This window comes from Bos grunniens, chromosome 20 (assembly GCF_055505025.1).
Source record: "Bos grunniens cultivar Pamir isolate PY7600 chromosome 20, Bosgru_T2T1.0, whole genome shotgun sequence".
NCBI classification, from domain to species: domain Eukaryota; kingdom Metazoa; phylum Chordata; class Mammalia; order Artiodactyla; family Bovidae; genus Bos; species Bos grunniens.
Window position 1 is genome coordinate 72699548 of NC_141184.1, and position 19260 is coordinate 72718807.

Genomic DNA, 19260 nt, shown 5'->3' on the forward strand with positions numbered 1-19260 from the left:
GAGGGGCCTCTTCCCTCACCACAAAACCTGGGTGTCAGGGAAGGCTTTCCAGAGGCACCATTTCGTTGAGGTCCATAGGTTGAACCTAGGTAAACCAGGGTTGAGATGCAGGAAGAATTTCAGGCCGGGAAAATAGCATCTTGGAAGGCTATGTGACCAGGGAAACTTAGGACATTCAAGAAACGAAAAATGCCCTATGGGATGGAAGCCAAAGAGTGCAGAGGGCATTCCAGGCAAAAGACATCAGAGAAGAACGTGAGGAGCAAGCCTGAAGGGAAGTGGTCGTATCTTCAATATGCTGGGAAAATACGAGAGCCGTTGGAGCAGGGAGGTGACAGCATTGCATCTGCATTTCCAAAAGGTCATCTTGCTCCACATCACTAATGATTGGAGAGGCTCAACTCCAAACTCCAAGGAGGGACCACTTCACATGAGTCCGATTGGGCCTCACTGCAATGTCTGTCAATAACCAGTGCTGGAGAAGATGTGGAGCAAAGGGAACTCTCCTCCACGGGGAGTAGGAATGGGCGTGGGTAGAGCCGGTATGGAAAAGAATATGGAGGTTCCCGAAGGAACTAAAAGTGGAAGTAGCGTATGGTTCAGCAGTCCGACTCCCAGGCATGGACACACCCACGGTATAAGTGAACAAGATAGATGCCCCGTTTGGGCACATCTATCTGTGCGTGCGTGCGCACATGCGCATGCGCGATGGCCTGCGAGGCAGGGGGTGGGGCGGGGGCTGGGGCTCTGGCGGGAGTCCGTGCAAGCCCCGGGATTGCCTGAGGCAAGCCAAAGGAGCCCCAGATGGAGACGGGACTGCCGGTCGTCGGGTGTCCTGGAAGCCGAATGCGAATGCGGAGGGGCTCGCGGGCCGCGCGGAGGCAACCCAGGTCTGCAGCGGGAGTCGGGGCCCCGGCCAGCCGCTCCCCGCGGCCCGGGAGGGGCTGGGGCTGCGGGGGGGGATCCAAGAATCGGGATGCGCGGCGGGGGCTAAAGGACCTCTTCTGGTAGGCAAAAAGCCTCGAGCACCCGGGATTCCCAGGTGGTCTCCCATCCAAGATCCTAACCGGGCCCGACCCTGCTTAGCTTCACGAGATCAGACGAGATCGGGCGCCTTCAGGCTGATACGGCCTGAGACAGTGGCGCTTGGCTCGGGGCGCCCTAAGAGCCTTGCGCTTCGCCTCCCTTTCGCTCTGCCCTGCAGGTCGGGCCAACGGGCCGCACCTCTCGTCGCGGGGCGTGCTGTACTTGAGCCGCACGACCCGCGACCGGACTCCAGCCTGCTGACGCCGGCCCGCCCCCCGGAACACCGCCAACACCAGAGCAGCAAGCGCCTGGCCGGGCCCGGGGGCCCGAGGGGCTTCCAGGACCCCCCATTGACCGGGAGGGCGTGCGTGCATGCGTGCGCGCGGGGCCTGGGGGCTGGGCTGAGGGGTGCGGAGGTCTCGGCGCCCTCCCACCCGCGGCAACTCCAGACCCGGCCGCGCTGGCTGAGCGGGGCCTCCCCCGGATCCCATTCGCCGCTCAGGCCCGCGCGGCCCCAGATGTGTCGGTCTTCGGCGCCCGCCGCCTCCCAACCCCAGCGGCCCAGGGGCCTCTGAACCTCCTGCGGGCCTAGGCGCAGCGAAACTTGAGCGCCCAACTTGCCCGGCACCTGTCCGGTGCCCAAACCCAGCAGAAGCCAGGGAGGCGCGGTCGAGCGGAGCGCCTCAGCCCCTCCCCTTCGCACTACCGAGGCCCCCCCTTTGCCCCCACGCCAAGCCTTCGACCTTCCTGAGAGAGCAGACGAGCCACAGGCAGGCACACAGACAGACACACAGACACTCGCACGCACCCACGCCAAGGGAGACAGCTGGCCTGCGCAAGCTCCTCAGCCAGAGCCAGAGCGCCTGGGAGAGGCGGGGGCAAGACGAACGGGCCGGCGGCTGGCTGTCAGGAGATACAGAGGCAGAAATACATGAAGATTCCGAGACAGACTCCAAGACGGCAAGAGGAGATACAGACACACACACACACACACACACACACACACACACACACACACTTGAGTGTGGTCTTTGGAAATACTTGTGTTCGTAGTTGCTGGGTTGAGCCCAACTTTAATACAACCCATGGACTGCGGCCCATCAGGCTCCTCTGTCCGTGGCATTTCCCAGGCGAGGATACTGGGAGTGGGTTGCCATTTCCTTCTCCGGCGGGATCTTCCCGACCCAGGGATCAAACCCCAGTCTCCTGCGCGCGGATGCCTTGCCATCTGAACCAGGACATTGCTCATTCCCTAGGCAAAATACAAAGAATAGAGCTCGTGTTCTACTAAATGGAAAGATGATTTCAAAAACAGAAGCTGTCCTTTGTTGGTATCTTTGAATCTTTATGTAGTTTTCGTTGATTTTTACTGTTAAGGCTAACTGAACAAGGCAAGAGAGAAACCCCAGAATTGAAAAGCAATGGACGTTTTTGAAAGAAACATGTGCAGGTGAAGCTCTCTTCCTTTTTGAGAGATGGTTAAATGCAAAATCTTGATTCAACACATATGACTTTTGTGCACTTTCTTTCAAATCTCCATGACGAAGCCCTAAGGTGTCCAGGAAGAAAGGAGTAGAGGGGCAGACAAAAAGAGCAACCTTTCCCCTTGGTGCCATCTCAACCAGCTGCTTAGTTCCTTCATCTCAAGGACTATCATCTGGGCTTCTCTGGTTTGTCTGATTCTTGTTTCGGGGACCGTTTCTAGTCACAAGGCTGTCAACAGTGGGGGTGGTGTGTGTGTGGGGGGGGAAGCCCTTCTTTCCATTCCGCATGAGACCCAGTGGACAATCCAGGCCCTGCCCACTGCATTGAGTGTGCAGCAACAATATCAACGGTAATGCGGGTGAACAACACGTATTCCTGGAATCCACTCCGTTGGCTACTGACTGTGTGTGGTGGTGGTCTGGAACCTAGACCTGGAAGCTTTCTGGATGATTGCAAATGACACCAAAGTCTGAGGACGATGGAAGATCTTCACATTTCTGCAAGAGCCACACACGTCCAGAAGGAACCACAAGACTTGCCTGAAATGGTCAAGGTATAAGTAATGGACTCAACGTTGGAAGGTCTCCACCTTTGCTATGGAAGTCAAACGATCGTTCTTTGAAATGAAAATGGAGCATAATGAACGTTCTCATGCTTCTAGAGCCTTTGAAAAGCCCTAACTTGTAGAAATCTGCTGTACGAGTTCCTTGAAAGCAAGAACCTCTATGTATGGATATGTCTTCATGCCTTAGATTGTGCCTCGAATATAGTGTACACATCAACCCAGGAAAGGAAAGAATTGAATCGCCAAACATACAAAGAGATCAAAAGTGCCGAGCCAAGTGACCCCTTGAGGCTTCCAAGAGCTTTTCTGTCTTTCACACACTAAGTAAATACTGAGCACCTACGATGAGCTAGGAGGCATGTAATAAGTTTCAGGGAATAGAAGGCGGAGAGAAGAAGACACAGAGTTCCTGCTTTCACTGAGACGACTCTAATGATACATCACAGGCAGATCCTTTGAGAACCTATAAGAGGGGCCTCTTCCCTCACCACAAAACCTGGGTGTCAGGGAAGGCTTTCCAGAGGCACCATTTCGTTGAGGTCCATAGGTTGAACCTAGGTAAACCAGGGTTGAGATGCAGGAAGAATTTCAGGCCGGGAAAATAGCATCTTGGAAGGCTATGTGACCAGGGAAACTTAGGACATTCAAGAAACGAAAAATGCCCTATGGGATGGAAGCCAAAGAGTGCAGAGGGCATTCCAGGCAAAAGACATCAGAGAAGAACGTGAGGAGCAAGCCTGAAGGGAAGTGGTCGTATCTTCAATATGCTGGGAAAATACGAGAGCCGTTGGAGCAGGGAGGTGACAGCATTGCATCTGCATTTCCAAAAGGTCATCTTGCTCCACATCACTAATGATTGGAGAGGCTCAACTCCAAACTCCAAGGAGGGACCACTTCACATGAGTCCGATTGGGCCTCACTGCAATGTCTGTCAATAACCAGTGCTGGAGAAGATGTGGAGCAAAGGGAACTCTCCTCCACGGGGAGTAGGAATGGGCGTGGGTAGAGCCGGTATGGAAAAGAATATGGAGGTTCCCGAAGGAACTAAAAGTGGAAGTAGCGTATGGTTCAGCAGTCCGACTCCCAGGCATGGACACACCCACGGTATAAGTGAACAAGATAGATGCCCCGTTTGGGCACATCTATCTGTGCGTGCGTGCGCACATGCGCATGCGCGATGGCCTGCGAGGCAGGGGGTGGGGCGGGGGCTGGGGCTCTGGCGGGAGTCCGTGCAAGCCCCGGGATTGCCTGAGGCAAGCCAAAGGAGCCCCAGATGGAGACGGGACTGCCGGTCGTCGGGTGTCCTGGAAGCCGAATGCGAATGCGGAGGGGCTCGCGGGCCGCGCGGAGGCAACCCAGGTCTGCAGCGGGAGTCGGGGCCCCGGCCAGCCGCTCCCCGCGGCCCGGGAGGGGCTGGGGCTGCGGGGGGGGATCCAAGAATCGGGATGCGCGGCGGGGGCTAAAGGACCTCTTCTGGTAGGCAAAAAGCCTCGAGCACCCGGGATTCCCAGGTGGTCTCCCATCCAAGATCCTAACCGGGCCCGACCCTGCTTAGCTTCCGAGATCAGACGAGATCGGGCGCCTTCAGGCTGATACGGCCTGAGACAGTGGCGCTTGGCTCGGGGCGCCCTAAGAGCCTTGCGCGTCGCCTCCCTTTCGCTCTGCCCTGCAGGTCGGGCCAACGGGCCGCACCTCTCGTCGCGGGGCGTGCTGTACTTGAGCCGCACGACCCGCGACCGGACTCCAGCCTGCTGACGCCGGCCCGCCCCCCGGAACACCGCCAACACCAGAGCAGCAAGCGCCTGGCCGGGCCCGGGGGCCCGAGGGGCTTCCAGGACCCCCCATTGACCGGGAGGGCGTGCGTGCATGCGTGCGCGGGGGGCCTGGGGGCTGGGCTGAGGGGTGCGGAGGTCTCGGCGCCCTCCCACCCGCGGCAACTCCAGACCCGGCCGCGCTGGCTGAGCGGGGCCTCCCCCGGATCCCATTCGCTGCTCAGGCCCGCGCGGCCCCAGATGTGTCGGTCTTCGGCGCCCGCCGCCTCCCAACCCCAGCGGCCCAGGGGCCTCTGAACCTCCTGCGGGCCTAGGCGCAGCGAAACTTGAGCGCCCAACTTGCCCGGCACCTGTCCGGTGCCCAAACCCAGCAGAAGCCAGGGAGGCGCGGTCGAGCGGAGCGCCTCAGCCCCTCCCCTTCGCACTACCGAGGCCCCCCCTTTGCCCCCACGCCAAGCCTTCGACCTTCCTGAGAGAGCAGACGAGCCACAGGCAGGCACACAGACAGACACACAGACACTCGCACGCACCCACGCCAAGGGAGACAGCTGGCCTGCGCAAGCTCCTCAGCCAGAGCCAGAGCGCCTGGGAGAGGCGGGGGCAAGACGAACGGGCCGGCGGCTGGCTGTCAGGAGATACAGAGGCAGAAATACATGAAGATTCCGAGACAGACTCCAAGACGGCAAGAGGAGATACAGACACACACACACACACACACACACACACACACACACACACACACTTGAGTGTGGTCTTTGGAAATACTTGTGTTCGTAGTTGCTGGGTTGAGCCCAACTTTAATACAACCCATGGACTGCGGCCCATCAGGCTCCTCTGTCCGTGGCATTTCCCAGGCGAGGATACTGGGAGTGGGTTGCCATTTCCTTCTCCGGCGGGATCTTCCCGACCCAGGGATCAAACCCCAGTCTCCTGCGCGCGGATGCCTTGCCATCTGAACCAGGACATTGCTAATTCCCTAGGCAAAATACAAAGAATAGAGCTCGTGTTCTACTAAATGGAAAGATGATTTCAAAAACAGAAGCTGTCCTTTGTTGGTATCTTTGAATCTTTATGTAGTTTTCGTTGATTTTTACTGTTAAGGCTAACTGAACAAGGCAAGAGAGAAACCCCAGAATTGAAAAGCAATGGACGTTTTTGAAAGAAACATGTGCAGGTGAAGCTCTCTTCCTTTTTGAGAGATGGTTAAATGCAAAATCTTGATTCAACACATATGACTTTTGTGCACTTTCTTTCAAATCTCCATGACGAAGCCCTAAGGTGTCCAGGAAGAAAGGAGTAGAGGGGCAGACAAAAAGAGCAACCTTTCCCCTTGGTGCCATCTCAACCAGCTGCTTAGTTCCTTCATCTCAAGGACTATCATCTGGGCTTCTCTGGTTTGTCTGATTCTTGTTTCGGGGACCGTTTCTAGTCACAAGGCTGTCAACAGTGGGGGTGGTGTGTGTGTGTGGGGGGAAGCCCTTCTTTCCATTCCGCATGAGACCCAGTGGACAATCCAGGCCCTGCCCACTGCATTGAGTGTGCAGCAACAATATCAACGGTAATGCGGGTGAACAACACGTATTCCTGGAATCCACTCCGTTGGCTACTGACTGTGTGTGGTGGTGGTCTGGAACCTAGACCTGGAAGCTTTCTGGATGATTGCAAATGACACCAAAGTCTGAGGACGATGGAAGATCTTCACATTTCTGCAAGAGCCACACACGTCCAGAAGGAACCACAAGACTTGCCTGAAATGGTCAAGGTATAAGTAATGGACTCAACGTTGGAAGGTCCCCACCTTTGCTATGGAAGTCAAACGATCGTTCTTTGAAATGAAAATGGAGCATAATGAACGTTCTCATGCTTCTAGAGCCTTTGAAAAGCCCTAACTTGTAGAAATCTGCTGTACGAGTTCCTTGAAAGCAAGAACCTCTATGTATGGATATGTCTTCATGCCTTAGATTGTGCCTCGAATATAGTGTACACATCAACCCAGGAAAGGAAAGAATTGAATCGCCAAACATACAAAGAGATCAAAAGTGCCGAGCCAAGTGACCCCTTGAGGCTTCCAAGAGCTTTTCTGTCTTTCACACACTAAGTAAATACTGAGCACCTACGATGAGCTAGGAGGCATGTAATAAGTTTCAGGGAATAGAAGGCGGAGAGAAGAAGACACAGAGTTCCTGCTTTCACTGAGACGACTCTAATGATACATCACAGGCAGATCCTTTGAGAACCTATAAGAGGGGCCTCTTCCCTCACCACAAAACCTGGGTGTCAGGGAAGGCTTTCCAGAGGCACCATTTCGTTGAGGTCCATAGGTTGAACCTAGGTAAACCAGGGTTGAGATGCAGGAAGAATTTCAGGCCGGGAAAATAGCATCTTGGAAGGCTATGTGACCAGGGAAACTTAGGACATTCAAGAAACGAAAAATGCCCTATGGGATGGAAGCCAAAGAGTGCAGAGGGCATTCCAGGCAAAAGACATCAGAGAAGAACGTGAGGAGCAAGCCTGAAGGGAAGTGGTCGTATCTTCAATATGCTGGGAAAATACGAGAGCCGTTGGAGCAGGGAGGTGACAGCATTGCATCTGCATTTCCAAAAGGTCATCTTGCTCCACATCACTAATGATTGGAGAGGCTCAACTCCAAACTCCAAGGAGGGACCACTTCACATGAGTCCGATTGGGCCTCACTGCAATGTCTGTCAATAACCAGTGCTGGAGAAGATGTGGAGCAAAGGGAACTCTCCTCCACGGGGAGTAGGAATGGGCGTGGGTAGAGCCGGTATGGAAAAGAATATGGAGGTTCCCGAAGGAACTAAAAGTGGAAGTAGCGTATGGTTCAGCAGTCCGACTCCCAGGCATGGACACACCCACGGTATAAGTGAACAAGATAGATGCCCCGTTTGGGCACATCTATCTGTGCGTGCGTGCGCACATGCGCATGCGCGATGGCCTGCGAGGCAGGGGGTGGGGCGGGGGCTGGGGCTCTGGCGGGAGTCCGTGCAAGCCCCGGGATTGCCTGAGGCAAGCCAAAGGAGCCCCAGATGGAGACGGGACTGCCGGTCGTCGGGTGTCCTGGAAGCCGAATGCGAATGCGGAGGGGCTCGCGGGCCGCGCGGAGGCAACCCAGGTCTGCAGCGGGAGTCGGGGCCCCGGCCAGCCGCTCCCCGCGGCCCGGGAGGGGCTGGGGCTGCGGGGGGGGATCCAAGAATCGGGATGCGCGGCGGGGGCTAAAGGACCTCTTCTGGTAGGCAAAAAGCCTCGAGCACCCGGGATTCCCAGGTGGTCTCCCATCCAAGATCCTAACCGGGCCCGACCCTGCTTAGCTTCCGAGATCAGACGAGATCGGGCGCCTTCAGGCTGATACGGCCTGAGACAGTGGCGCTTGGCTCGGGGCGCCCTAAGAGCCTTGCGCGTCGCCTCCCTTTCGCTCTGCCCTGCAGGTCGGGCCAACGGGCCGCACCTCTCGTCGCGGGGCGTGCTGTACTTGAGCCGCACGACCCGCGACCGGACTCCAGCCTGCTGACGCCGGCCCGCCCCCCGGAACACCGCCAACACCAGAGCAGCAAGCGCCTGGCCGGGCCCGGGGGCCCGAGGGGCTTCCAGGACCCCCCATTGACCGGGAGGGCGTGCGTGCATGCGTGCGCGCGGGGCCTGGGGGCTGGGCTGAGGGGTGCGGAGGTCTCGGCGCCCTCCCACCCGCGGCAACTCCAGACCCGGCCGCGCTGGCTGAGCGGGGCCTCCCCCGGATCCCATTCGCTGCTCAGGCCCGCGCGGCCCCAGATGTGTCGGTCTTCGGCGCCCGCCGCCTCCCAACCCCAGCGGCCCAGGGGCCTCTGAACCTCCTGCGGGCCTAGGCGCAGCGAAACTTGAGCGCCCAACTTGCCCGGCACCTGTCCGGTGCCCAAACCCAGCAGAAGCCAGGGAGGCGCGGTCGAGCGGAGCGCCTCAGCCCCTCCCCTTCGCACTACCGAGGCCCCCCCTTTGCCCCCACGCCAAGCCTTCGACCTTCCTGAGAGAGCAGACGAGCCACAGGCAGGCACACAGACAGACACACAGACACTCGCACGCACCCACGCCAAGGGAGACAGCTGGCCTGCGCAAGCTCCTCAGCCAGAGCCAGAGCGCCTGGGAGAGGCGGGGGCAAGACGAACGGGCCGGCGGCTGGCTGTCAGGAGATACAGAGGCAGAAATACATGAAGATTCCGAGACAGACTCCAAGACGGCAAGAGGAGATACAGACACACACACACACACACACACACACACACACACACACACACACTTGAGTGTGGTCTTTGGAAATACTTGTGTTCGTAGTTGCTGGGTTGAGCCCAACTTTAATACAACCCATGGACTGCGGCCCATCAGGCTCCTCTGTCCGTGGCATTTCCCAGGCGAGGATACTGGGAGTGGGTTGCCATTTCCTTCTCCGGCGGGATCTTCCCGACCCAGGGATCAAACCCCAGTCTCCTGCGCGCGGATGCCTTGCCATCTGAACCAGGACATTGCTAATTCCCTAGGCAAAATACAAAGAATAGAGCTCGTGTTCTACTAAATGGAAAGATGATTTCAAAAACAGAAGCTGTCCTTTGTTGGTATCTTTGAATCTTTATGTAGTTTTCGTTGATTTTTACTGTTAAGGCTAACTGAACAAGGCAAGAGAGAAACCCCAGAATTGAAAAGCAATGGACGTTTTTGAAAGAAACATGTGCAGGTGAAGCTCTCTTCCTTTTTGAGAGATGGTTAAATGCAAAATCTTGATTCAACACATATGACTTTTGTGCACTTTCTTTCAAATCTCCATGACGAAGCCCTAAGGTGTCCAGGAAGAAAGGAGTAGAGGGGCAGACAAAAAGAGCAACCTTTCCCCTTGGTGCCATCTCAACCAGCTGCTTAGTTCCTTCATCTCAAGGACTATCATCTGGGCTTCTCTGGTTTGTCTGATTCTTGTTTCGGGGACCGTTTCTAGTCACAAGGCTGTCAACAGTGGGGGTGGTGTGTGTGTGTGGGGGGAAGCCCTTCTTTCCATTCCGCATGAGACCCAGTGGACAATCCAGGCCCTGCCCACTGCATTGAGTGTGCAGCAACAATATCAACGGTAATGCGGGTGAACAACACGTATTCCTGGAATCCACTCCGTTGGCTACTGACTGTGTGTGGTGGTGGTCTGGAACCTAGACCTGGAAGCTTTCTGGATGATTGCAAATGACACCAAAGTCTGAGGACGATGGAAGATCTTCACATTTCTGCAAGAGCCACACACGTCCAGAAGGAACCACAAGACTTGCCTGAAATGGTCAAGGTATAAGTAATGGACTCAACGTTGGAAGGTCCCCACCTTTGCTATGGAAGTCAAACGATCGTTCTTTGAAATGAAAATGGAGCATAATGAACGTTCTCATGCTTCTAGAGCCTTTGAAAAGCCCTAACTTGTAGAAATCTGCTGTACGAGTTCCTTGAAAGCAAGAACCTCTATGTATGGATATGTCTTCATGCCTTAGATTGTGCCTCGAATATAGTGTACACATCAACCCAGGAAAGGAAAGAATTGAATCGCCAAACATACAAAGAGATCAAAAGTGCCGAGCCAAGTGACCCCTTGAGGCTTCCAAGAGCTTTTCTGTCTTTCACACACTAAGTAAATACTGAGCACCTACGATGAGCTAGGAGGCATGTAATAAGTTTCAGGGAATAGAAGGCGGAGAGAAGAAGACACAGAGTTCCTGCTTTCACTGAGACGACTCTAATGATACATCACAGGCAGATCCTTTGAGAACCTATAAGAGGGGCCTCTTCCCTCACCACAAAACCTGGGTGTCAGGGAAGGCTTTCCAGAGGCACCATTTCGTTGAGGTCCATAGGTTGAACCTAGGTAAACCAGGGTTGAGATGCAGGAAGAATTTCAGGCCGGGAAAATAGCATCTTGGAAGGCTATGTGACCAGGGAAACTTAGGACATTCAAGAAACGAAAAATGCCCTATGGGATGGAAGCCAAAGAGTGCAGAGGGCATTCCAGGCAAAAGACATCAGAGAAGAACGTGAGGAGCAAGCCTGAAGGGAAGTGGTCGTATCTTCAATATGCTGGGAAAATACGAGAGCCGTTGGAGCAGGGAGGTGACAGCATTGCATCTGCATTTCCAAAAGGTCATCTTGCTCCACATCACTAATGATTGGAGAGGCTCAACTCCAAACTCCAAGGAGGGACCACTTCACATGAGTCCGATTGGGCCTCACTGCAATGTCTGTCAATAACCAGTGCTGGAGAAGATGTGGAGCAAAGGGAACTCTCCTCCACGGGGAGTAGGAATGGGCGTGGGTAGAGCCGGTATGGAAAAGAATATGGAGGTTCCCGAAGGAACTAAAAGTGGAAGTAGCGTATGGTTCAGCAGTCCGACTCCCAGGCATGGACACACCCACGGTATAAGTGAACAAGATAGATGCCCCGTTTGGGCACATCTATCTGTGCGTGCGTGCGCACATGCGCATGCGCGATGGCCTGCGAGGCAGGGGGTGGGGCGGGGGCTGGGGCTCTGGCGGGAGTCCGTGCAAGCCCCGGGATTGCCTGAGGCAAGCCAAAGGAGCCCCAGATGGAGACGGGACTGCCGGTCGTCGGGTGTCCTGGAAGCCGAATGCGAATGCGGAGGGGCTCGCGGGCCGCGCGGAGGCAACCCAGGTCTGCAGCGGGAGTCGGGGCCCCGGCCAGCCGCTCCCCGCGGCCCGGGAGGGGCTGGGGCTGCGGGGGGGGATCCAAGAATCGGGATGCGCGGCGGGGGCTAAAGGACCTCTTCTGGTAGGCAAAAAGCCTCGAGCACCCGGGATTCCCAGGTGGTCTCCCATCCAAGATCCTAACCGGGCCCGACCCTGCTTAGCTTCCGAGATCAGACGAGATCGGGCGCCTTCAGGCTGATACGGCCTGAGACAGTGGCGCTTGGCTCGGGGCGCCCTAAGAGCCTTGCGCGTCGCCTCCCTTTCGCTCTGCCCTGCAGGTCGGGCCAACGGGCCGCACCTCTCGTCGCGGGGCGTGCTGTACTTGAGCCGCACGACCCGCGACCGGACTCCAGCCTGCTGACGCCGGCCCGCCCCCCGGAACACCGCCAACACCAGAGCAGCAAGCGCCTGGCCGGGCCCGGGGGCCCGAGGGGCTTCCAGGACCCCCCATTGACCGGGAGGGCGTGCGTGCATGCGTGCGCGCGGGGCCTGGGGGCTGGGCTGAGGGGTGCGGAGGTCTCGGCGCCCTCCCACCCGCGGCAACTCCAGACCCGGCCGCGCTGGCTGAGCGGGGCCTCCCCCGGATCCCATTCGCCGCTCAGGCCCGCGCGGCCCCAGATGTGTCGGTCTTCGGCGCCCGCCGCCTCCCAACCCCAGCGGCCCAGGGGCCTCTGAACCTCCTGCGGGCCTAGGCGCAGCGAAACTTGAGCGCCCAACTTGCCCGGCACCTGTCCGGTGCCCAAACCCAGCAGAAGCCAGGGAGGCGCGGTCGAGCGGAGCGCCTCAGCCCCTCCCCTTCGCACTACCGAGGCCCCCCCTTTGCCCCCACGCCAAGCCTTCGACCTTCCTGAGAGAGCAGACGAGCCACAGGCAGGCACACAGACAGACACACAGACACTCGCACGCACCCACGCCAAGGGAGACAGCTGGCCTGCGCAAGCTCCTCAGCCAGAGCCAGAGCGCCTGGGAGAGGCGGGGGCAAGACGAACGGGCCGGCGGCTGGCTGTCAGGAGATACAGAGGCAGAAATACATGAAGATTCCGAGACAGACTCCAAGACGGCAAGAGGAGATACAGACACACACACACACACACACACACACACACACACACACACACACACTTGAGTGTGGTCTTTGGAAATACTTGTGTTCGTAGTTGCTGGGTTGAGCCCAACTTTAATACAACCCATGGACTGCGGCCCATCAGGCTCCTCTGTCCGTGGCATTTCCCAGGCGAGGATACTGGGAGTGGGTTGCCATTTCCTTCTCCGGCGGGATCTTCCCGACCCAGGGATCAAACCCCAGTCTCCTGCGCGCGGATGCCTTGCCATCTGAACCAGGACATTGCTAATTCCCTAGGCAAAATACAAAGAATAGAGCTCGTGTTCTACTAAATGGAAAGATGATTTCAAAAACAGAAGCTGTCCTTTGTTGGTATCTTTGAATCTTTATGTAGTTTTCGTTGATTTTTACTGTTAAGGCTAACTGAACAAGGCAAGAGAGAAACCCCAGAATTGAAAAGCAATGGACGTTTTTGAAAGAAACATGTGCAGGTGAAGCTCTCTTCCTTTTTGAGAGATGGTTAAATGCAAAATCTTGATTCAACACATATGACTTTTGTGCACTTTCTTTCAAATCTCCATGACGAAGCCCTAAGGTGTCCAGGAAGAAAGGAGTAGAGGGGCAGACAAAAAGAGCAACCTTTCCCCTTGGTGCCATCTCAACCAGCTGCTTAGTTCCTTCATCTCAAGGACTATCATCTGGGCTTCTCTGGTTTGTCTGATTCTTGTTTCGGGGACCGTTTCTAGTCACAAGGCTGTCAACAGTGGGGGTGGTGTGTGTGTGTGGGGGGAAGCCCTTCTTTCCATTCCGCATGAGACCCAGTGGACAATCCAGGCCCTGCCCACTGCATTGAGTGTGCAGCAACAATATCAACGGTAATGCGGGTGAACAACACGTATTCCTGGAATCCACTCCGTTGGCTACTGACTGTGTGTGGTGGTGGTCTGGAACCTAGACCTGGAAGCTTTCTGGATGATTGCAAATGACACCAAAGTCTGAGGACGATGGAAGATCTTCACATTTCTGCAAGAGCCACACACGTCCAGAAGGAACCACAAGACTTGCCTGAAATGGTCAAGGTATAAGTAATGGACTCAACGTTGGAAGGTCCCCACCTTTGCTATGGAAGTCAAACGATCGTTCTTTGAAATGAAAATGGAGCATAATGAACGTTCTCATGCTTCTAGAGCCTTTGAAAAGCCCTAACTTGTAGAAATCTGCTGTACGAGTTCCTTGAAAGCAAGAACCTCTATGTATGGATATGTCTTCATGCCTTAGATTGTGCCTCGAATATAGTGTACACATCAACCCAGGAAAGGAAAGAATTGAATCGCCAAACATACAAAGAGATCAAAAGTGCCGAGCCAAGTGACCCCTTGAGGCTTCCAAGAGCTTTTCTGTCTTTCACACACTAAGTAAATACTGAGCACCTACGATGAGCTAGGAGGCATGTAATAAGTTTCAGGGAATAGAAGGCGGAGAGAAGAAGACACAGAGTTCCTGCTTTCACTGAGACGACTCTAATGATACATCACAGGCAGATCCTTTGAGAACCTATAAGAGGGGCCTCTTCCCTCACCACAAAACCTGGGTGTCAGGGAAGGCTTTCCAGAGGCACCATTTCGTTGAGGTCCATAGGTTGAACCTAGGTAAACCAGGGTTGAGATGCAGGAAGAATTTCAGGCCGGGAAAATAGCATCTTGGAAGGCTATGTGACCAGGGAAACTTAGGACATTCAAGAAACGAAAAATGCCCTATGGGATGGAAGCCAAAGAGTGCAGAGGGCATTCCAGGCAAAAGACATCAGAGAAGAACGTGAGGAGCAAGCCTGAAGGGAAGTGGTCGTATCTTCAATATGCTGGGAAAATACGAGAGCCGTTGGAGCAGGGAGGTGACAGCATTGCATCTGCATTTCCAAAAGGTCATCTTGCTCCACATCACTAATGATTGGAGAGGCTCAACTCCAAACTCCAAGGAGGGACCACTTCACATGAGTCCGATTGGGCCTCACTGCAATGTCTGTCAATAACCAGTGCTGGAGAAGATGTGGAGCAAAGGGAACTCTCCTCCACGGGGAGTAGGAATGGGCGTGGGTAGAGCCGGTATGGAAAAGAATATGGAGGTTCCCGAAGGAACTAAAAGTGGAAGTAGCGTATGGTTCAGCAGTCCGACTCCCAGGCATGGACACACCCACGGTATAAGTGAACAAGATAGATGCCCCGTTTGGGCACATCTATCTGTGCGTGCGTGCGCACATGCGCATGCGCGATGGCCTGCGAGGCAGGGGGTGGGGCGGGGGCTGGGGCTCTGGCGGGAGTCCGTGCAAGCCCCGGGATTGCCTGAGGCAAGCCAAAGGAGCCCCAGATGGAGACGGGACTGCCGGTCGTCGGGTGTCCTGGAAGCCGAATGCGAATGCGGAGGGGCTCGCGGGCCGCGCGGAGGCAACCCAGGTCTGCAGCGGGAGTCGGGGCCCCGGCCAGCCGCTCCCCGCGGCCCGGGAGGGGCTGGGGCTGCGGGGGGGGATCCAAGAATCGGGATGCGCGGCGGGGGCTAAAGGACCTCTTCTGGTAGGCAAAAAGCCTCGAGCACCCGGGATTCCCAGGTGGTCTCCCATCCAAGATCCTAACCGGGCCCGACCCTGCTTAGCTTCCGAGATCAGACGAGATCGGGCGCCTTCAGGCTGATACGGCCTGAGACAGTGGCGCTTGGCTCGGGGCGCCCTAAGAGCCTTGCGCTTCGCCTCCCTTTCGCTCTGCCCTGCAGGTCGGGCCAACGGGCCGCACCTCTCGTCGCGGGGCGTGCTGTACTTGAGCCGCACGACCCGCGACCGGACTCCAGCCTGCTGACGCCGGCCCGCCCCCCGGAACACCGCCAACACCAGAGCAGCAAGCGCCTGGCCGGGCCCGGGGGCCCGAGGGGCTTCCAGGACCCCCCATTGACCGGGAGGGCGTGCGTGCATGCGTGCGCGCGGGGCCTGGGGGCTGGGCTGAGGGGTGCGGAGGTCTCGGCGCCCTCCCACCCGCGGCAACTCCAGACCCGGCCGCGCTGGCTGAGCGGGGCCTCCCCCGGATCCCATTCGCCGCTCAGGCCCGCGCGGCCCCAGATGTGTCGGTCTTCGGCGCCCGCCGCCTCCCAACCCCAGCGGCCCAGGGGCCTCTGAACCTCCTGCGGGCCTAGGCGCAGCGAAACTTGAGCGCCCAACTTGCCCGGCACCTGTCCGGTGCCCAAACCCAGCAGAAGCCAGGGAGGCGCGGTCGAGCGGAGCGCCTCAGCCCCTCCCCTTCGCACTACCGAGGCCCCCCCTTTGCCCCCACGCCAAGCCTTCGACCTTCCTGAGAGAGCAGACGAGCCACAGGCAGGCACACAGACAGACACACAGACACTCGCACGCACCCACGCCAAGGGAGACAGCTGGCCTGCGCAAGCTCCTCAGCCAGAGCCAGAGCGCCTGGGAGAGGCGGGGGCAAGACGAACGGGCCGGCGGCTGGCTGTCAGGAGATACAGAGGCAGAAATACATGAAGATTCCGAGACAGACTCCAAGACGGCAAGAGGAGATACAGACACACACACACACACACACACACACACACACACACACACACACTTGAGTGTGGTCTTTGGAAATACTTGTGTTCGTAGTTGCTGGGTTGAGCCCAACTTTAATACAACCCATGGACTGCGGCCCATCAGGCTCCTCTGTCCGTGGCATTTCCCAGGCGAGGATACTGGGAGTGGGTTGCCATTTCCTTCTCCGGCGGGATCTTCCCGACCCAGGGATCAAACCCCAGTCTCCTGCGCGCGGATGCCTTGCCATCTGAACCAGGACATTGCTAATTCCCTAGGCAAAATACAAAGAATAGAGCTCGTGTTCTACTAAATGGAAAGATGATTTCAAAAACAGAAGCTGTCCTTTGTTGGTATCTTTGAATCTTTATGTAGTTTTCGTTGATTTTTACTGTTAAGGCTAACTGAACAAGGCAAGAGAGAAACCCCAGAATTGAAAAGCAATGGACGTTTTTGAAAGAAACATGTGCAGGTGAAGCTCTCTTCCTTTTTGAGAGATGGTTAAATGCAAAATCTTGATTCAACACATATGACTTTTGTGCACTTTCTTTCAAATCTCCATGACGAAGCCCTAAGGTGTCCAGGAAGAAAGGAGTAGAGGGGCAGACAAAAAGAGCAACCTTTCCCCTTGGTGCCATCTCAACCAGCTGCTTAGTTCCTTCATCTCAAGGACTATCATCTGGGCTTCTCTGGTTTGTCTGATTCTTGTTTCGGGGACCGTTTCTAGTCACAAGGCTGTCAACAGTGGGGGTGGTGTGTGTGTGGGGGGGGAAGCCCTTCTTTCCATTCCGCATGAGACCCAGTGGACAATCCAGGCCCTGCCCACTGCATTGAGTGTGCAGCAACAATATCAACGGTAATGCGGGTGAACAACACGTATTCCTGGAATCCACTCCGTTGGCTACTGACTGTGTGTGGTGGTGGTCTGGAACCTAGACCTGGAAGCTTTCTGGATGATTGCAAATGACACCAAAGTCTGAGGACGATGGAAGATCTTCACATTTCTGCAAGAGCCACACACGTCCAGAAGGAACCACAAGACTTGCCTGAAATGGTCAAGGTATAAGTAATGGACTCAACGTTGGAAGGTCTCCACCTTTGCTATGGAAGTCAAACGATCGTTCTTTGAAATGAAAATGGAGCATAATGAACGTTCTCATGCTTCTAGAGCCTTTGAAAAGCCCTAACTTGTAGAAATCTGCTGTACGAGTTCCTTGAAAGCAAGAACCTCTATGTATGGATATGTCTTCATGCCTTAGATTGTGCCTCGAATATAGTGTACACATCAACCCAGGAAAGGAAAGAATTGAATCGCCAAACATACAAAGAGATCAAAAGTGCCGAGCCAAGTGACCCCTTGAGGCTTCCAAGAGCTTTTCTGTCTTTCACACACTAAGTAAATACTGAGCACCTACGATGAGCTAGGAGGCATGTAATAAGTTTCAGGGAATAGAAGGCGGAGAGAAGAAGACACAGAGTTCCTGCTTTCACTGAGACGACTCTAATGATACATCACAGGCAGATCCTTTGAGAACCTATAAGAGGGGCCTCTTCCCTCACCACAAAACCTGGGTGTCAGGGAAGGCTTTCCAGAGGCACCATTTCGTTGAGGTCCATAGGTTGAACCTAGGTAAACCAGGGTTGAGATGCAGGAAGAATTTCAGGCCGGGAAAATAGCATCTTGGAAGGCTATGTGACCAGGGAAACTTAGGACATTCAAGAAACGAAAAATGCCCTATGGGATGGAAGCCAAAGAGTGCAGAGGGCATTCCAGGCAAAAGACATCAGAGAAGAACGTGAGGAGCAAGCCTGAAGGGAAGTGGTCGTATCTTCAATATGCTGGGAAAATACGAGAGCCGTTGGAGCAGGGAGGTGACAGCATTGCATCTGCATTTCCAAAAGGTCATCTTGCTCCACATCACTAATGATTGGAGAGGCTCAACTCCAAACTCCAAGGAGGGACCACTTCACATGAGTCCGATTGGGCCTCACTGCAATGTCTGTCAATAACCAGTGCTGGAGAAGATGTGGAGCAAAGGGAACTCTCCTCCACGGGGAGTAGGAATGGGCGTGGGTAGAGCCGGTATGGAAAAGAATATGGAGGTTCCCGAAGGAACTAAAAGTGGAAGTAGCGTATGGTTCAGCAGTCCGACTCCCAGGCATGGACACACCCACGGTATAAGTGAACAAGATAGATGCCCCGTTTGGGCACATCTATCTGTGCGTGCGTGCGCACATGCGCATGCGCGATGGCCTGCGAGGCAGGGGGTGGGGCGGGGGCTGGGGCTCTGGCGGGAGTCCGTGCAAGCCCCGGGATTGCCTGAGGCAAGCCAAAGGAGCCCCAGATGGAGACGGGACTGCCGGTCGTCGGGTGTCCTGGAAGCCGAATGCGAATGCGGAGGGGCTCGCGGGCCGCGCGGAGGCAACCCAGGTCTGCAGCGGGAGTCGGGGCCCCGGCCAGCCGCTCCCCGCGGCCCGGGAGGGGCTGGGGCTGCGGGGGGGGATCCAAGAATCGGGATGCGCGGCGGGGGCTAAAGGACCTCTTCTGGTAGGCAAAAAGCCTCGAGCACCCGGGATTCCCAGGTGGTCTCCCATCCAAGATCCTAACCGGGCCCGACCCTGCTTAGCTTCCGAGATCAGACGAGATCGGGCGCCTTCAGGCTGATACGGCCTGAGACAGTGGCGCTTGGCTCGGGGCGCCCTAAGAGCCTTGCGCTTCGCCTCCCTTTCGCTCTGCCCTGCAGGTCGGGCCAACGGGCCGCACCTCTCGTCGCGGGGCGTGCTGTACTTGAGCCGCACGACCCGCGACCGGACTCCAGCCTGCTGACGCCGGCCCGCCCCCCGGAACACCGCCAACACCAGAGCAGCAAGCGCCTGGCCGGGCCCGGGGGCCCGAGGGGCTTCCAGGACCCCCCATTGACCGGGAGGGCGTGCGTGCATGCGTGCGCGCGGGGCCTGGGGGCTGGGCTGAGGGGTGCGGAGGTCTCGGCGCCCTCCCACCCGCGGCAACTCCAGACCCGGCCGCGCTGGCTGAGCGGGGCCTCCCCCGGATCCCATTCGCCGCTCAGGC

General features: G+C 56.4%; 5 pseudogenes; all 5 read right to left on the reverse strand.

Annotated features, from left to right (window-relative positions):
* Positions 1-4562: 4562 nt before the first annotated feature.
* LOC147350727 (5S ribosomal RNA) lies at positions 4563-4682 on the reverse strand (annotated as a pseudogene).
* A 3426-nt stretch (positions 4683-8108) lies between these two features.
* On the reverse strand, positions 8109-8228 carry LOC147350728 (5S ribosomal RNA; annotated as a pseudogene).
* A 3426-nt stretch (positions 8229-11654) lies between these two features.
* Positions 11655-11774, reverse strand: LOC147350729 (5S ribosomal RNA; annotated as a pseudogene).
* Positions 11775-15202: 3428 nt separating this feature from the next.
* Positions 15203-15322, reverse strand: LOC147350730 (5S ribosomal RNA; annotated as a pseudogene).
* A 3426-nt stretch (positions 15323-18748) lies between these two features.
* On the reverse strand, positions 18749-18868 carry LOC147350731 (5S ribosomal RNA; annotated as a pseudogene).
* Between the last annotated feature and the right edge of the window lie 392 nt (positions 18869-19260).